Source organism: Belonocnema kinseyi, chromosome 3, assembly GCF_010883055.1.
Source record: "Belonocnema kinseyi isolate 2016_QV_RU_SX_M_011 chromosome 3, B_treatae_v1, whole genome shotgun sequence".
Lineage (NCBI taxonomy): Eukaryota > Metazoa > Arthropoda > Insecta > Hymenoptera > Cynipidae > Belonocnema > Belonocnema kinseyi.
Window position 1 is genome coordinate 71,353,844 of NC_046659.1, and position 5,734 is coordinate 71,359,577.

General features: G+C 24.5%; 1 non-coding gene across 1 annotated transcript; it reads right to left on the minus strand.

Moving 5' to 3' along the window:
- Positions 1-2,607: 2,607 nt before the first annotated feature.
- Positions 2,608-2,680, minus strand: Trnar-ucu. Its single transcript has one exon. It is a non-coding gene; the product is annotated as a tRNA-Arg (tRNA).
- Positions 2,681-5,734: the final 3,054 nt, after the last annotated feature.

The window sequence follows — 5,734 nt, forward strand, 5'->3', positions numbered from 1 at the left end:
CCCTGATAAATGAAGGTAATTTATTATTTTTAACATTTTTATTAAGTTTAAGCGAATAATTTTTGATTTTCATTTTTTTTTTTAATTGAAAGAGAAAATTATTTTTGTTTTTAAGATTTTTATCGAGTTGGAAGGGACAAATTTTGGTTTTGAAACTTTTCTAAATTAATGCTGGCACTTTTTTTTATTTAAAGAGATTTATTTGGTTAGAAGAAAAAATATTTTGTTTATTAGTTGTTTTTATAAATTGGAAGAGGCCAATTTTTCCTTTTTAACATTTGTATTGAATGGATAGGAGCAAATTCGGTACTTGTAACATTTAAATGGAAAGTGGGAAGTTTTTTTGAATTTTGTACTGAATTCGAAGAGGGGCATGTTTTATTTTTAACATTTTTATTAATGTAAATTGAAAGCGAGGATTAGCAGTTTTAATTTAGTGCATAGAAAATGTTATCGTGAATTTCAATTTTTTTTTCTCGAAATTTTCGAATTGTTCAATTCATAAAAGTTTTAAATTTTGCAGTTAAATGACACTTAATTTTTAATTATTCACTTAGACACCGGTGCAAAGTTTCCATTTTCTAAGTATACATTATTGAGCGATTAAATGACAAATTTTTGAATGAAATATTTTTTAAGCTTGAATTTGAAAAGCTTAAACTTCAGAAGAATCACACGTTCAGTACATTAATTTGTAGTTCAGTTTTTATTACTTCAAAAGAAAAAATCTGCCTGCCTCGCGGGCCAATTCTCATCACGCGCTGCGCGCGCGGCTCACGAGTTTGAGCGCACCCACGAAGGAGCGCATCGCACATCATTTTCTTTTTATCGAAAAAAGTCATTAGGATATTATTTGGCCTTCTAAGTACTACGAATAATTATACGTAAAACTTTTAAATCTCAAAAAAATGGTCCCAAAAATTTAGAAAATGCTCTAACTTTTTAAATTTTCATCCAAAATAGCTGGTTAATAAAATCATCCCTTCTTTTAAGACCTAAAAAACAGTGTGTCAAAGATTGATTTGATCCGTTCATTTTTTCGAGAGTTATCATGTTTTTGGGCGGACGGACGGTCTGACGGATAGACAGACAGACGTCATCGTAAGAACTTGATTTTCGGATTCATGGGGTTTTAAAACGTGGAGATTCGTTAAAAAACTGTAGTGTCAAATTTCGGACAATTATAATACTTTCTCAATCAAAAATGATTATAATGTAAAAAATGAACTGTGTACTTTTATCCAACAAACATTGATTACATATTTTTGTATATTAAGGTAGTTATGTCTTATCAAAAATCCGGTCGCATAAACCTTAGGGATTGAAATTAATTAATTTCATTTTAAAATAATTTTTAATTATTTCTACAGATAAAACCATACAAAATTTCTTGAGATTACTATCAAAATTTAAAACCATTTTTTATTTCAAAAAATTTATTTTAAAATAAAATTAAAAAAGATTTCCAAAATTGTCCAACAAGAATCTGGAAGATTTTAAAGCATTTTTTCAGTTTTGAAAAAATTTCGAAACTAATTTTTAATTTGAAAAGATTTCAACGAATTTCTAATAAAATGTAGATTTTTTTAAAGGTTTTAAGAGGTAAAACAAATTATCTTATGATTCTTTAAAAACCTTAAAAAAAATTTCCAACGATTTGCCAAAACTATGGAGAAAGATTCTACAACATTTTAAGGCAATTTTAAGAATTTTCCAGCATTTTAAAATAAATTTTAAGAAAAATGCAAATTATTTCAAAAGATATTTAGAAGTTTAGATACAATTCCAAAAATAATGTAAAATTTGAAAACATTTCTAAAAGTTCAAAACAAAATGTAGATTTTTGAAGATTTTGAAATAAAATTTTGATGCATTTTAAGGATTTAAAAAGTTTTCAAGTTAATAAACAAATTTTCTTAAGATTCCTGGTAGTGGTTTAATGATCTTTTATTTATTTAAATTAACTTTCAAAGAAAAGTTACAAAAATTTTCAAAAGATTAATATAGAAAATTTTTTTAATAATAAATAAAAATATGTTTACCAAATAAAAGTACTTATTTTGTTAATTTTTTTATTATTTATGTATTTTATAATTGTTTTTGTTCGGGAATTTCATAATTAGGGAACTTTTCTGTTTTGGGAATTTTACAATGTCGGCTATTTTATAATATGAAAAAAAAATCTAGAAGATTTTAAGGCATTTTTTTTAATTTTTAGAGATTGTAGAAAATGTTGGAATAATTCCATTCAGTTCAAAAGACATTCAGGAATTTTTTAAGAGATTAAAAATACTTAAAAAATTTGAAATATTCTTGAAACTTTATAAAATACTTTTAATTTTCTTGCAAACTTCTAAAAGTCCAGTGTATCTTGTAAACTAACTCTCCTTGTTTTCAAATCTCAGAAATTAACTTTATCTCTAATTTAAGTGTTCAAAAACTATAAGCAAATAGTTTCTCGACATTTTTATTTTGGAAGCAACATTATTGAACTATAAAAGTATTCTACTGTCATTACCAATGAAAATATTTTTTTACAAGCTTAATATTATGATTTAGTGTTTTGTTTAAGAGTAAAAAAAATATTAAACGGTTTCCCGCTTCAGTCATCCCTGGTGGGGATCGAACCCACGACCTTTGGATTAGAAGTCCAACGCGCTATCCTCTGCGCCACAGGGACTCGGTGAAGCTTCATCGCTGCAATCCTTTCATCACGTGTGCTCCCCAAAAATCCAGGAACGTCCATATTAAAGGTATAATTTCCTCAGATCATTAAAAACTATTTTCAGAATAAATTTAATAATTACAAATAATACCTATTCCATTCTTTCGATTTGAACAAAGCCTGAAACGTACGATTTTTTAAAAATAATTCATTAGTTTTTCACTTTGAAGGTTTAGGATTCGAAATTAGTAATACTATTATTATAATATAAATATTATTATTAATTTTTAAAAATGTTGAGTTTTACTATTTCATGTATTATTTAAATTGAAATAATTATTTTTGAGAACCATAAATTTAATTTGATAATTAAATTAATTTTCTTTACAACAAATTTCTATTACGTCCACCTACCCTTCAGATTAAACTGGTTTAATTAATGAGTTCTGTAAATTAACTTACTTACCAAAACCGAAAAATGTACAAAAGCTCGTTGTTTTAACATTTTCGTTTAAAAATGCTAGAATTTGTAACCAGCTATTTGCCATTTTAATTAGTGAGTTTACCATTAATATTATTTTTGGTAAGAAACTGAAATTAATCAAATATTTCAAAATTCAAATTTGGCGGTTTCGCGAGTTATCAAATTTGCAGTAACTGACCAATTTTTAATTTCCCTGACCGTATACATTTTTCTTTCAGGAAAAAAACAACCTTACACCTAGAAGTTCAATAATTTCCATGTGCAAAAATTCTAAACATATTTCTTACACTTTTAATGACAGCAGATGTGCAGAACTTTACAAGGAATCATCCACAGATTGCGTAAAAAATACGTAAAATACACGAATTTTCAAGAAAATAGTCGAGTTTTCTACTCAAAAAGATAAATTTAGAACAAAAATGGAAGAATTATATTTTTAATTATTAAAATAATTAAGTTTTATCGAAGAAGGTAATTTTCAACGAAATAGTTAAATTTTCAACAAAATAATTAAATTTTCAACCAAAGTGATAAATCTTCGATAAAAAAATTAGTTCTCCACGAAAAGTGTAACATTTGATACTTCCAGCAAAACATATTTTAATTTTCAATTAAAAACTGTTGAATTAAACGAAAAAATAAGAATTTTCATAAAATAAATTAATTTTGAACAAAGAAAGGTTTTGTAATCAATAAAGACAAAAATCCAATTCAAAATATTGAGTTTTTTAATTATGAAGTAGAATTTTTGATAAAAGTTGAATTTGCAACTCAAAATACGCACTTTCTACCAAATAATTGAAATTTCGATAAAATAAGTCAATTGTCAACTGACGAAGATGAATTTTCTAACAAAAATAAAACATCTACATTTTTAGTAAAAAAAAAAAAATAATCTTAAACAAAAGAAAAAAAGGAATTTTTAACCAAATTTGTTAAAATTTCAACCAAATAAATGAAATTTTAACTAAAATGATGCATCCTCAATAGAAAAATTTAAACCAAAAACATAGTTTAATTCTAAAACCAGAAGATAAATTTTCTACTAAATAAGAATAACTTTTCAACAAAATAGACGAATTTTCAACTGAAAAAGATAAATTTTCAACTAAAAAAGATAAATTCGCAACAAAAAATAGAATAGTTTAATTTTAAGTTGATAAAATAATCTTTCAACAAAAAAAAAAAAAAAAATTTTTAACAAAATAGCAAAAAAATGAATAGTTAAATTTTTAGTTAAAAAAATTAATTTTCAATGAAAAAAATTTCCAATCAAAGAATTGAAATTTCGAGCAAAAAGATGAATTTTCAACTAAAAAATAAAAATTTTCAATAAAAATAGAAGAGTTTAATTTGCAGTCTGAGGAATAAGTTTTTAAGAAAATAAAATAAATTTTCAACGAAATAGTTAAATTTTCAAACCAACAAATGAATTGTTTATCAAAAAGATTAACTGTCTATTGAACAAAAATTTCGACGAAAAATGGAGTAAGTAAATTTTCAGTTAAAAAAATTAATTAAAAAAAAAAGTTAATTTTCAGTTAGAGAAATATATTTCAACGAAAAGTGAAATAGTTAAACTTTTAGTTAAAAAAAATAATTTTCAATCAAAAAAAAATAATTTCCAACCAAAGAAATAGAACTTTAAGCACAAAAAAAATCATTTTCTACCTAAAAGAATAATTTTTAACATTATACGTTCATTTTTTAACAAATATTTTTATTTTTAATGGAGTTTCAGCCTAATAGTTTAATTTTCAATCAAAACGGGTAATTTTTGACCAAAAAATGAGAAAATTTGCAACAAAATAGAAGATTTTTCAAATAAAAATACAAATGTTCAATAAAAAATTGAATATTTTAATTTTCAGTTGGAGAAATACATATGTTTTTAAGCAAATAAAATACATTTACATCAAAAGAGTTAAATTTGTCACCAAACAAATCAATTTTCAACCAAACGATTAAATGTCCACCAAAAATGAAATAGTTAAAATTTTAGTTATTAACTTTCTTTTAAAAAAGAATAATTTTTCACAAAATGCATCAATTTTCAAACAAATATTTTAATTTTTAAAGAAATTTTCAACCTAATCGTTTAATTTTTAACAAAAAGGTAAATTAGTCACCAAGAAGATTACTCTAAATCATGTGAAAAAAACCCTGAAAATGCATTTTTTATGTTTTTTAAATATTAAATAAAGAAATTAAAAGTATAGGTTGTCAGATTATTACACGCGCAGAAAGTCATATTTTGTCAATGAAAATAATTGAGTGTATACTGTAACTTTTTTTGCTACAATAATGAATAAGGTAACTTCTGTGAATTATTTATTTCGTATTTTGTTAAATTTTTAAACCGGACACCATACAAGTTAGTTGCGCCACTGCACTTGCTTTTTTTTGGATGAGAGAAATAAAAATAAAAAATTCGGATGAGGCAAAAAAGGGGAGTGAATAAGTCACATCACAAAAACGAAGGGTAGAAATACATTTTTTCGTAAACAACGAATGAGGCACTTTACATGACATTTGCTGCCATGTTCTTGTTTGTGTTGTGCGTTGCGAGATGGAAAAATGGCCGC